Here is a 13,642-nt window from a genome sequence, read left to right as displayed (position 1 = left end):
TTTCTTTGAACCTTTTGCAAATTGAAGTAAATATATTAGATTATACTTTTCCCAACAGACTACTGAAAGCCTGGGGACCTGTTACTGTGAAAATGTAAATCCCATTGAGGAAATTGAGGATCTATCCAAAAGCTGTTGAAATAATTGGAAGAAGTCACCTGAATGATTTAGACATGTGGATCAGACTTTCCATGGGTATAGGAACATGTTCATGAATGTCAAAGACGGTCCTTTGCCACAAAGAGTAGTTGCCTCCTTTGTTTTAAGGGAAGTTTTTCCTTCATTCTCGACATGGCTGGACACACTGGAGCCTTATTGGCTTCGTAGAATCTTCTCTTTTCAAAGTAGTCGGGGAACTGACCAGAGACCTTTTAACATGCTCAGAAACAAAAAAAAATCTCAGTCAACATATGCTAAGATCTTTAGCAATGTTATTGCATCCTTGTAAACCAAAAAAAAATATTTCCCATGCTTAAATATGAATCAGAATTCTAAAAACAACATAGTTCTAGGTCCGCCTGTTTAATTCTCCCTGCTTAATTCAAAAGGAGTCTGGGAGCTAAGCAGAATTTTCATAAGGAATATCTAGACACATTACAGAAACAGTACAGCATGCACATACTCAAAGAAAATGTCAGATATATTCTGTCAATTATTTTTTCCTGGGATTTCTTTTCAAGAATACTTCAGAAAACCTCAGAATTGCTCAGTCTGGCTTATGATCAGTTCTTAGCTCAGTTTGATTAACCACAGTCAGAATTTTGGCATCATTTCACTAGTGAACTCAGTGAAGTATCAATGTACACAAAGGCAAAATGTGCTTTCAGATCACTTGTGTAATACAATGTAAGAAATTAAGGATTTTATGCCCTATACTAGATAATTGCAAAGAGGCAATTGGCACTTTTTTTTTGTCTTTCACTTTTCTAGATGACGAGTATAGTGTCTCCTTCAATCCTATCTCTTGCTGAAGGGGCACAGTGGCCAAAACCAGTGGGATTATGTGTACAATCAGCTGAATTTGCCTTCCCAAACAATGTGCACTGTTCCCTGTAGTTGAAAGGACAACTTTTCTTCTGGCTGTAGGGCCAAGTTGTGTCAAATCCATAGAGAGGTACTTCAAATGTCCTTGTCTGCCAAGTATATTCATGTGAAGGGGATGCAGCATGGAAGAAATCTTTCTACCTTCGCGCATCCAAGCAAGCCCTAAGTCCCTGATCATCTAAATAAACGATGACCAAGTTGCTGAGTTGTTGCAGTGATTCTCCCTGCTTGACCCCAGCTGTCTCCCAGCGTGCAGAGAGAACACACAAGACCCCCTATTTCCTTCTCAGGAAGGCTTCACAAGGTGGAGGGTGGCTCTGACTGTTCTTCAGCTGCCTCAGTATGAAGTGTGGTATTGCAGCCCTGCTCAGATATGCATTTGCCACTGACAGGCATACACCAGCAAAATAATAGCAAACGGCTAGAGCTCGTGTGTCCTATTTGGCAGTACATGCTTGCAGCTGTGGCCGCAGTGGTTTTGGTCGAACAGCCTGCTTCTGAAGACATTGCAACATGGCTTTGCAACACACAGTAGACAGGGAGAGTGGGGTGAAGAACACGGCTGTTGGCTTAAAACTGGGATGTTTTGTAAAGAGCATCTAGTTGGGTTTCTTCTGCCATCCAGTCCCTACAGACTTGTTTCCATGGCTGAGCCATGAGTGGTGTTATTCCATTGAGGACCCATCAAATACATCTTTTCTGTGCGAAGGTCTGTTTTGAGGTGCACTTGGCCAGCTCAGGCCATGAAGAGAGGTGATTTTTTATCTTTTATGTTCTGAATGCAAGTAAATTAAGAGCAAGATTTACCTCTGATGAAATCCATGGCTTTCACTGATTTTAGTTGGCACTGGATTAGCCTAAAAAAATAACTGAACAAATGGTTCACAGTTCACATTCAGTCTTTGAACTGTGCTGTTAAAACTTACATAACTCAAGATAAAAATAACAAAATATTGAAATATGCCTTATAGAAATAAAAGCATTCAAGATGCGCTTTTTTTTTTTTTTTTAATAAACAAAGCCTGATATCTTTATCAGGAAAATGGGCAACACAACTATGCTTGGCTTTATGATGCGTGTCTTATATGTACTGCAAACTGCCCCCCCAAGAAGGGAAGAGAAAAAAGGTTTGCCTGTGATCCACACAGCTGCAATATAGGAAATGACAAAAGCTCAAACCTGCTGATATGAAGGCTGAATGGCCAAACTCTCTAAACATTCCAGCCTTGGAGGACTAAATCACAAATGGAAAAGAAGTGAGAACAGCATCTGGAAAGATGGAAACATGAAACGGGGGCAAGATGATTGTTTCTTATTCAGCCCTGATATCATTGCCTGATGATAAATTCTGCTAAAAGGAACTTTCCTTATCTTGCAGTCTTTGAAAGGAAGAAACAGTGCTTGGTTTGCACGTTAGCGACTAAGATACCAAAGTATTTGTAAATGAAATAGTAGTCTTTACTTAGAAGACTGTTAGAGTATCATGACAAATTTAGTTTTATACTTCTATATTTATGTATACTTATTACTTAATCCAACTATATTTCTATGTTTATATTAACTTACATTGTTAATGATAATCCACATAAATAAAGAGCAAAATGTAAGAATTAATCTCCCTATTAAACTCCTACAATCTACCTCCCCGTTACCGAAAATATTTCTAAGCTTGCCAGTGGCAGTTGACCACCAGAGGGAGCCTGCACAGCTTCAAAAATTGCAGAAAGACTGTAAGATTGACAAAGGAAAAAATGGCTATGCTATTTATACAGGGACTAAAGAGGATAAGTGAAGTCTTTATAAGATTTCACAGAAACATTTCACGTAGAAACCAGGCTTAATGTGACATTAGTTTGATGCTTTGCTGTTGAAAAGATAGGAAGATATTCAAAGTGAATGAAGACATTGAAAAAGGTTGCAGTAGTAACATGGGAAAGGGGACAGTAAATAGCTAACTAGTTAAGATTTATATAAAACAAGAGTAAAATAGGAAAAAAATAATTTATAACATTTATTCCATTATATTCCTGTTTCTGTTCTGTCTGTGTGGGACCTAATCTGCTTACAGCAGAAGTCATTTCAGAAAAGGAATTCTCTCATTTTGTGTTTGCACAAATATAGACAATGAGGCTATAATTAATAAGAAATAAAGGAACAGACCTTCTGTACTTGTGCTTCTCCAAATATTTGATATTGCTTCAACAAATGTCTTTATGAACGACAGCAAATACTTCTGATTATTCTAACGGTAAGAGAACTGAACATGCCCTGAGAACAAATTTGCAACTTTCACCAGCCACTGCTTGGATTTGTACCTCTGAAGATCGCTGTCCTTTCTGATACCTTGTGTTTGTAGTGGTAGCATTCGAAATGTATTCAGTGATCTCTTAAACAAGACTGTAAAACACCGAGTTGAAGTTCATTAAAGCGGCAAGATGTGTGGAACACCCCTTCAGCACAAATTAGAAGTTTTCTGCGTTGACTTTATTGGAAAAAAGATCAAAGACACATCTCTCTAATAATATTGATGTTGTTATGGTGGTAACTGTGTATTTTCCTGCAAGACCTGCAAATTAAAAAAGATCAAAAGGAAAGTGGGGAAGATGGGCAAGAGATGAAGGACAGAAGGGAAAGAGAAGCAAATGTCAGGGGGTCAGGAACAGAATCCATCTACTCCAGGTAATCAGACTGATCAGAAACTAAGTGCAGTGGTGAAAAAAGAAACAGTGGGGATAATGTGTATGTGAGATGTCTGCATCTTGAGTTCAACAATTGCACAGCTTCTGCTGGTGAAATTATTGGTGGCTTCTGACACCTCACCAGGGAGGCCTGCTGGCTTCTCGAACTACAGCTTCGGTGCCAATAGGGTTATGCTTCCTGACTGCAACAGATGCAATATGAACATAGGGCCATGTGCTGCCTCCCTGCTTTCTGGAGAGGACAATTAAGCTCTAATGAGCCCTACAGCCAGGCTATGGTCTCTGCAGTGTCCGACAGCCATTGTACATGTGGCAGGAGTCAAAAGATGTTGATCTTGGGCCTGACAATTAGTGGGGATGAAAGTACTGGGGCATTTTAAAGTCAAGTGTCTTCACTTACACCTTTGACTCCAGCTACTGGTAGGCTGCCATGAAATTGTGCTTGCTTGCACTATTTTGATAAGTGCTCATGTCCTTTATGTATCTTCCCCAATGTCATCCTGCACTGTGACTGTCTCATGTAATTTGAAAAATTGCCACAGGTCATAAAAAATTGAAAGGTTTGGTTTCTCATTCCTACACTTTTGAAGAAATAGCTGCTATGAATGCGCAAGTTTGCCAGTTATGAGTTTCAACCTGTTAGGAAATGGTAATTTCAAGCATAATTCTTCCTTTTCTCACCACCTACAACAGCATAGATTGGCATAAGGAGTAGTGCAGAGAGCTAAGATTCTTCTATTACAAAAAAAAAATAAAATAAAAACAAAAAAGCCCTATACTACCTCATATTAACTATAGGACATCCCTTATGCAGTGCCTCTCTTTAATTGCTTCTGCAGCTTAGCCAATTCACTGTGTTATTGGAAAATCTCATAGTATTTGATATTTTTTCTTGTGGTTCAGGCACTGCAGTCAGTACATTCAGTGAGAATCTCAGTTCTCATTTCTAAAGAAACAGAAGTTCCTGACTTTTCTGATGGACATTTCAAGTGTCCCAGTCACAAATGGAGGAAAAGCACTCAAAAACTTCACAGAAAACAAAAAGCAGGTAGGGGCTTTGCACTGAGCATTTCACTTGCTCCATTGGAAGACCTTTTATTGTTCAGATCAGACAAAAGACTTGATTCAGAGAAGTCTGTGGTAACTTCAGCTCTTACTGTCCTAATCCTTGTAATGAAAGTACTCAGAAAAATGTGATGATGAAAGGAGGTATTTTAAGGGCCCTAAATCACCTGAATACAAGCCCATGCATTTTGGAGCTGGCATCATGGCTACTTTGCAGTGAGGCATCTGTGACTCTTCACCCAGACTCTTCTTTGCAAGTTTACCATGTGTTACAAGGTCTTTTTGTCCTCTGCCCTGCACTAAATAAGGCACTGAAATGTCATCTCACAGTGTCCCACCTACCGTATAACATAGGTCAGGATCTGTACCCATCTGCCTTCCTGTGGCCATACAACTCACTTAGATAAAAAGCAACGCTGCTCAAATAGGAAAAAAACAGCAAGAAGTTAATTGAAAAATGTATTAACTTGGAGCTTCAATTTCATATTCTTTGGTACCTGCTCTGTCTGAATAATCAGATTATCTCCCGAGGCCTGCAGTAGGTTCACGTTACAAATTGTGTTGGTGGCTCAGGACTCGGGCTGGAGTTTCTGTAGGAGTTTCTGACTCCTCAGACAGGAGAAAACCTTTGCACCACCTGCAGACTAAATAGTTCAATGTGTTATGTTTTGATATCAAATGGTAGTATGCATATGTATCGAATGTATTTTTGGTGTTCATACAAGAATGTCCAAGTGAGCTGCAATGTTCTGTTTGCAGAACATCTTCTGGGCTCCATTGCAACATCCTGATAATGGGAACAGGCCTGCTCTATTTAAAAAATACAGGAATTTTTCCATTCAGTTTAATCAGCATGGACAGTTGCGAGACTGCTGTCTTCACTGAACAAGGAGGTAACTCAGCAAAGGAAACGCATGCGTGTGCTACATAAAGGTATCACTTTTCTTTCCAAATATAAAGTGGCAGCTTTGGATGTGGGAAGGAGTGCTATGTCTATTCACTTCAAAATATGGCCAATATTTATAGCTTTCCTGCAATCTCATTTTTAGATCTCTGCTTAAACATAATTGTCTACCATATACATAATTCTAACCGCTTAACCCAAAACCACTTTCCTCTTCAATTTTTCAAGAATAAACGGGAGAGAGACATACAACCAGTATGCGTAACAAAATCCTGTGTGTAGTATCCACAGACCCATACATACATCTACGTACCTGGTATCAACTTTCTACACCTACAAGGGAATAAATAAATATATAAACTTCCTTGGAATGAGTCAATTAAAGCAAAATCAACAAACAAACACAAAAAGCCACCACCACCACCACCAACAAAAACAACCTCTACTGTATTTCAAACCTGAGCTGCCCAGATTTTAGTTAATCAAAGACAGAGGAGGAAAACACTTTGTTACAAGGCTCTACAATACATTTGAGGTATACACACCTGAATATCTGTGGCCTGGATATGAAATAGGTAGCATATGTGGTGTCACACAGGGTTAGATAGCAAGAAAGGTACCAAATTACTCACAAACAGCACTGCAATTAAGGCATAATAAATGACTGCCATGAAATACACTGTCCTGCAAATAGCATTCACTCTACGCGATTGCTTCAGAAATGTTTTAAGCTTATATATACGCATATATCTCTGTGTATAAACACTTTAAGTACATACATATAAATATATTTCTATATTTCCACATTGAATTTTGCATCCTTCTACATCTAAAGCTAGCTCCATGTCTAAAGGACTGATCCTATATCCACTAATGCTGATAAGAATCTTCCCACTGGTTTCAGTGGACTTGATTAACTACACTGGTTTCAAAAAGAGAGAAAAGATCAATAAAACACTACAAAATTCCAGAAAGAACAGCTGTCTGGAATACAAGTATGCCATTGGTTTTAGGTTTACTTTTGCTTGGCTTTTGAAGCTAAACCTTCCATTTCTAGCTGCTTTCATTAAATACGAGGAAACAGACATTGCACCAGGGCTTTCACCTAGGCTGTCTGCCTCGACACTATTCTTCCTCTTAAAGCAGCCCGCACCACAACCAGAGACAAAAATACACGACTAAACGGCTGCTCCATGTGCACCATAATTCTCATTTTGGTGACAACAACCTGGTTCTACCCTTGAGGATTTTCAAATATACATCATTGTACACAGCTGCTGTGCACCACAGCTCATCTTCCCTGTTCTGTACAATGTGACGGGTGACAAGGCTCAGAGGAACAAGTGTTGGTTTTCTGCACCGTGGAAGTCAGAGAGTGTCTGCCTTCACTTTGCAGCTTTTATTGCATTGCTTGCTTGGTGCTTGATAATCCCTGTGAGCCATGATGCTGGAGTTCCACATCTGAGCCACTTTCACACAGCCCACACACCACTCAGCATCCTGCTGCCACAATAGCTATTTCCAAAAACCTGCTTTGAAGCAGTATATTCAAAAGGCAAGCCCCACAGAACTGCGGTGTGCTAACAAAAACCACAACAATTTATTCTGAGGCGTGGGAACATGATGGGAATGTCAGCATTGCCTGAATCCTTTGATTTCATATCTGCACATGCACCATAAAACTCTGCACATGAGACTGAAAATAGAATAATCTGTTTGCTTATAGGATACTAAAATAGGTGGGTGAGAGATATGTATCCATTGCTCTCACACACAGGAGTACTTGCGTGCATTCCTGCATATATGAAGTGATGGAAGAAGGTATGATTTGTGACTGGTAGAGGAGGAAAGCTAACTTCTGTTCTCCCCTGGAGCACAGGGAAGCAGGAAAGAAAGGCACTGTAATTTTGAATTTGATTTTTTCAACATCCAGGTCAGAATATTGTCCCTGACGGCATCAGAGATTCAAAATAAAGGTGAAAGGAACCTTCCATCCTCTGTATCTGAAGTCTTGTCCTAATCTCAATGTCCCAGATTCAATCTCATTTCCAAACTTCTTGCTTCTAAGTACTGGAACTTCAGATGTTTCCATTAATCTTTGGATCAGCATAATTTTTGACCTTGCTGCCATCCTGCTTAGCTAGAAAATGCACAAGAAGTATTTCGTGAAAGTCACTTTCAATGAACTATGACTCAGTGGTGTGGCTCTGAATCACTGTGCCCCTGAGGGTTCCTCACAGGGTACGACGACAACAGCTTCTGGTGATGTGGGCTTCCCAGAGTGTGGAAACGGAAAAAGGGCCAGTGCTTTTCAATCCCCTACAATGCCACATCCTTTTTCACCTTGGCACAGCCCACCCCTTGCCCTCTTCCCTATGGCTGGTATGGGAGGCAGGGAAGGAGGCTGCAGCGAAGGAGGTGATGCAGAAGGGAGAAGAGCCTTGAGGGATGGAGGCAGACGCTGTGCTTGGGCTGGGTGGTGAGACAGGCCTCAGAAACCTGCTTGTTTTGCCCAGTTAGGGCCCTTCTGTTCCAACAGCTGTCAACTGGCCAAATACATGGATGCAGTGCTAGGCAACCTACAAGTCCCAGCAGCCATCCCCCTGCAGGCCGACAGAGCATCATGCCCCAGATCCCTCCTTCTGTTTTCATTCTTGTTTTCATTCATCTCTGCAAGGGATGCACAGGATTATTCAGCAGGAAAAAAGAAAAACTCATTCAAATATTCACTTGAGGGCTGTTTGCCACGTGGACTCCAGTTCAAAACAAGATGCTTGCATATAAGGAGGAGCTCAGGAAGGCAGCTGCTTCCAAGAAAGACAATGGAGGAAATGTTCTTTGACTGGGTCACCAGCACATGGCACTTACCTGCTCATCTCTAAAAGGAAACAAGTGGATGGCACTCCCACTGCCCGAGACCAGTTCCCTAGGTGAAATCCTTAAAGACATCAAGGTGCACTGAGGATGTAGACATATTCACAAGCTGTACTGCGAGATTACTGATGATTTTTATTTTGCTAATGCATGACTTTCCCTTTTCTTTTTTAGATTGACTTTTGAAAACCTTTATCACTAAGTTCGGTTGTCAGAAACACTGCAGAAAGATCTTTTCCCTCTGTTCCGTAAGTTGATTGAAAAACTCTGTCATTGTCCTTAAATTAAATTTGAGTATTTCTACAGTGCTGTGAAATCCCTTAAAGAAAATCTTTTAATTAACGTAAACTTTTCATACACAAGAAATAATGATTGAACCTTCCAGCCTTCACACTGAATCTCCTTCCAATTTTTATTTTAATTTAACATGTATGCATTTCAGGGAGTTACGTCTGGCTGTGGTAACTCCCCTGGAGTCTTTGGAAATTTTGCTTAAGGAGGCTGTGACAAGATCTGGTTTGTGAGACAATAAGCACCTCAGACCTGTACAGGTTTTGAAGGAGGTCCACTCCTTGAGGAATTTCTCTGTTTCCACTGCAAGAGCTATAGGATGTGTGAAGCTCTCATTCTAGGCTGTGTTTTGTAGCTTGCATTTATCTTTATTTGTGTTCTGTTCCTTTTGTATGAGATTTGTACCTTTTCTGTGTAATGGTCCCAGCATGAGCAATTCTGCCAGAAAAAGTGAAAAACCACAAAAACGTACATTACTGTAGAATTTATCACTGCTTCATACAACGTAAACAAACATACAACTGTCTGTAGGTCTCCGTGCAAAACAAGTTAAAAAAATGTTTTCAAGTGTCACGCAGACTTGGGCAGACATTCTAACAGCTGTTAAATTTGTGACTGTAGACATGCTGGATAACAGCTTTTATTATATTTTGCCTTACACGATGAATTTGAGACTATTTGTCAATTATAGCACATCCTCTTCGGGTTACGAGAAACCCCACAAGCACTGGACATTCCCTAAATACATTCTTTAATATGAATCTATAATCGCTAGCCAACATTTTAGTCATCTAAGATAGGCTGTTTGTGTTTTAACGTCAAAGGAATCGCTACAGACTGTGGCTTGCTGGGATTACGTGCTTTCTTATCTCTGATTTTACTTCAGAGGCTCAGCTATTAAGAATATCAGACAATTTTGACTGTCTTCACCATTTACTCTCTAAGCCTCCAAGTGAGAAAGAATCTAACAGGCAAGTACAGCACCCATCAAATAACATTAAAATCTATCGTAAAGAGGGGGGTGGGAAGAGAGAGAGGGAGGGAAAGGGAGAGAGAAAGATCTCCTGGAGCACACCGTGCCATGTGGGAAATTATATAATCTAGGCAAAGCATGATATAAATATTTCTTTCTTTATTACTATTTTAAAGAAAATACAACATCCGTTCATTCTTGTTCGTGCCTCCTCTTCATAAAGCAAAAGCTCTGCTGTCCACTCCAGTAGGAGAAGGTTCAGGGCATGTTGTGTACTGAACCACTACCCATAAATGACAAAAAGGCAGCATTTTATTGCATTCTGCCTGGGCTACATAGTCTGCAACACTGCAATATGTTCTCCAGTGGCCTAAATATCAGGGTGTAACTTGGGTGTAGATGAAGATCTTTAGTTTTTAATTAATAATACATAGAGCGGAATCTGAAAGGCTATCTATAATTTATGTATCAGTGTCTCAAAAGCAGTCATTCATACATTATATATTCAGACAGAAAAATTCTCTTGCTTTTATTTTCCAACAGAAAGTATATTAAGATGTTATTACGTACCCTACACAATGGATCAGTGCTACCCAGAGCTTCACAGCTCTCGAAAACGTCAGGTTCCGCGGGTTCCACCTGCCAGAAGAGGCTGAATGTGCAAAAGCATTCCTGACTGAGCATCTCTCTCTAGCTCTCCCTCCCTCCTGAAGGGCTTTTAAAAATGACGGGACCATTTCTTGGCTACGTGCGAATTTACCCGCAGAGAGGCAGGTGATGTGAGAAAAAGAAGTCTATAAAAAGGGAAGGAATGATTTAACAATAAGGGGTTTCCAAACTGTACTTAACTGAAACCAATCATGATAATATATCACAAGACTCTTGCAAAATAAAGGAAGAAAAAAAAGTCATTTTTCAAATTCAACTTTATGCAAAGCTATTACCTAATATGTTTAATATTAACAGTCATTCTCATCACACTGTCCTATTTTCAAAGCATCCGCCTACATATGGGCACTTAAAAAACTAAAACTAAAAATAAAAAATGTATGCTGAACAAGCAACTCTTTAAAGTTGCCTTCAGTGCTGTATTTTCTTCTCCTTTCTCCCCAGTCACATTGCCGCCCGCGCCCCTGCAGCTCTGCCCCACCGGATGCAGCACTAACTTCGGTACCAGCTGTGACTTCTTCTGACCTGCCCCTCTTCCATGTTCTGTGCACCTAAATTAGCTTCATTTATTTATTTATTTATTTATTTATTTTCCCCAGAATACTGAGATAATCCAGCTGCTGCAACAGTGTTTTCCAACTCCAGATGGGCGTCACCTAATTAATACCTGGGATGCAGTAGGATGTGCGATGATTTGTGTGTAGGGAGGCACTGAGGTCAGAGATTCGCAAGCCGACCTTCAGGACAGTTGCCATTTGAGTTTTATTTTTTGGAGAAAACCAAAGCAAAAACAGTTTCCACGAGACCTATAGGCAAACAATCAAGTAGAGAAGCAATATTCCTTCAGATTCCAATTCTTCCCTTTATGAGCAGAGCCAAGCATTAAGCTGCTCCCACAGGTTTGTTGGGGGGTGGAAAATACAGACTGGTCACAAATATTTTTGGGCTGAACCTACCTCTCCTGTTCCACAAAATACCCATTATTACCTCTCAGCACTGCAATTTGAGGATGGAAGGGCTTTTGAGGGACATTATTAGCAGCAGACTGAGGTGTTATCAGACAAAACATTCGGCGTGGCCAGTCTCAAATCATAGCATATTTTCCCTTCACAATTTGTAGTTCAATAACTAGGATTGCCAACCGACTCGTGGCAGTTGTTTTGAGGATTACAGTAATTACACCCCAATGAATTTCTGCATAATCATCTGTGTCTCGGTTTAATGAAATTTTAGCATATTACAGTATATGTTTAGCAGGGACAGAACTTTGAAATGCAGCAACCCAATCCACCTCTCCTTGAGTTTTGAAATATTATTCTTTAATTGTGCAAAACCATTCACTCTTGGGAGTTAACAGGTTCTGATTATTTCTATCTCTGCTACCAATCCTTTGTTTCTGTTCTGTAAATTTGCACCACTGGCTATTTTAAATAATCTCATATGTTTTCCTTCATGGGACTCTAATGTCAGTTCTTTGCTGGGCAGCTGATGCTACAAACTTATTTTTCTCTGAAATGAAATCAATGAGAGTAAAAAAGAGACGGGGGAGGACAGGACACAACAATAACAACAATTTTATCATGTTTATCAGCTATTCTAAAAAAAGCTCGAGAAAAAGCCCTGCAAATGTCACAGGCAGAAGCAAATATGAAATCTATCTTTGCAAGTAGTTACCTGCGGGTAAATGGCAACGTAATGTATGCCTAAACTGCTTCTGCAACAGGAACTGTTAGATTTTCTCATTAGTTGAAAAGTAAAATATTGGCAAATTAGACTATAATTTTAGCAAAACTCTTAGGTTGCATGGTCTATTTCTTCTGTTCTGACAGGACTGAGCTGTTCATTTTGAAGTGTTTGTACAACCTGGTTTTGAGTAGCTCCAATTAAAAAGGTGAATAAGATCATTCCGGTGAAGGTGCTTTATAATTCCTTTTCCACCTGACAAGTTGTCTTTGAAAACTGTACCACGAAGCGCTTAAACTTCATGTGATTAGAAATACTCCTTAATAGGCACATTATTGGTTTCCTCTGCTTGAGTAGTATCTGAAAAGGATTTCTTTTTACCTTGAAGAATACCGACCATAATCTGGACTAGATTAACTCTGTGCTCATTACTAAATTAACAGGAGGAGGCTGCAAATCATCACTGTTTTAAGAAGCCGTTACAGTACAATAAGTATGCTTTGAATGATTACATATAGTCCCCAACAATCAAATGTCAGGACTGCATCATGTTATGTGGCTACTGAGATGAAAACGATGCCACCCCAGTTTCCCAGGCACATTCAGTCAAAGAGAAGTGGCTACTCGCTGTTGGTTAGGACGTACATCACTCTCACGCTCGATTCATTGCAAACCTGGATATCTCCTGTTGCAAACCCAAACATTGAGGTAATATGCCTCATTAGCTCTAAATCACCAGATGCTGCCACAATCCTACAAAGTTGTCTCAAATTTGTCGTCTCTGTTTGCAACACGTACATTCACTGTTTTTCAAGAACACGGCTCAAGTATCCCCTTCCTTTATCTTCCAGACCATTCTTAATAAATGTTTTTTTATAAAGGACCCAATCATTACTTCTGTGTGCTTCAAGCAGTCACTACTTTGCTATACATACTGGCAGACATTCTGACACTTGAAAAGAACATACTATATCATACAAGGAAAAAGAGTATATATATATATACATATATATATATATCAAGGTACGTCCACGGACTTTGAGGAGAGTGAAGAAGGGATAAACTTGACTTTCATCAGCCAAGAATACAGCCCAAAGACAGTGAGTACCTAGGTGTAACAAAACCACACATCTGCATCCAGTGAGGCTTCCAGTGAAGGGAATCAAAGGCAGTATTCTGCTCTTGGGGGTCTGAACTGGCTCGAACAACAACTTTTTGTCTTTCTGGTCATTCACTTTGCTTGTGGGTTGCAGATGGGGGAATACAAACCAGCAGTTCATTTATGACCAAGCTTTTCTTATAATCCATCAGCCACTGCTTTGTCTATTTAATGGGATTTGAGTTGAAATCAATTCAATCTAATTTTTTCTAAGAACATCCTGTTGGGCACTGCATCAAATGATTTATTAGCAGTGTAGTTCTTCAAGACAGATTTTCAAA

The 13,642-nt window shown here is 39.8% G+C and overlaps 1 long non-coding RNA gene across 1 annotated transcript; it reads right to left on the bottom strand.

Moving 5' to 3' along the window:
- Positions 1-8,973: 8,973 nt before the first annotated feature.
- Positions 8,974-11,315, bottom strand: LOC121069423. Its single transcript, XR_005819420.1, has 3 exons — positions 11,187-11,315; positions 10,421-10,489; positions 8,974-9,315 (listed from the first exon to the last, which is right to left on the bottom strand). It is a non-coding gene; the product is annotated as an uncharacterized LOC121069423 (long non-coding RNA).
- Positions 11,316-13,642: the final 2,327 nt, after the last annotated feature.

The sequence above is a fragment of the Cygnus olor genome, chromosome 4, assembly GCF_009769625.2.
Source record: "Cygnus olor isolate bCygOlo1 chromosome 4, bCygOlo1.pri.v2, whole genome shotgun sequence".
NCBI lineage: Eukaryota > Metazoa > Chordata > Aves > Anseriformes > Anatidae > Cygnus > Cygnus olor.
Note: the sequence above shows the minus strand (reverse complement) of the source record. Positions and strands in the feature narration are given on the sequence as shown.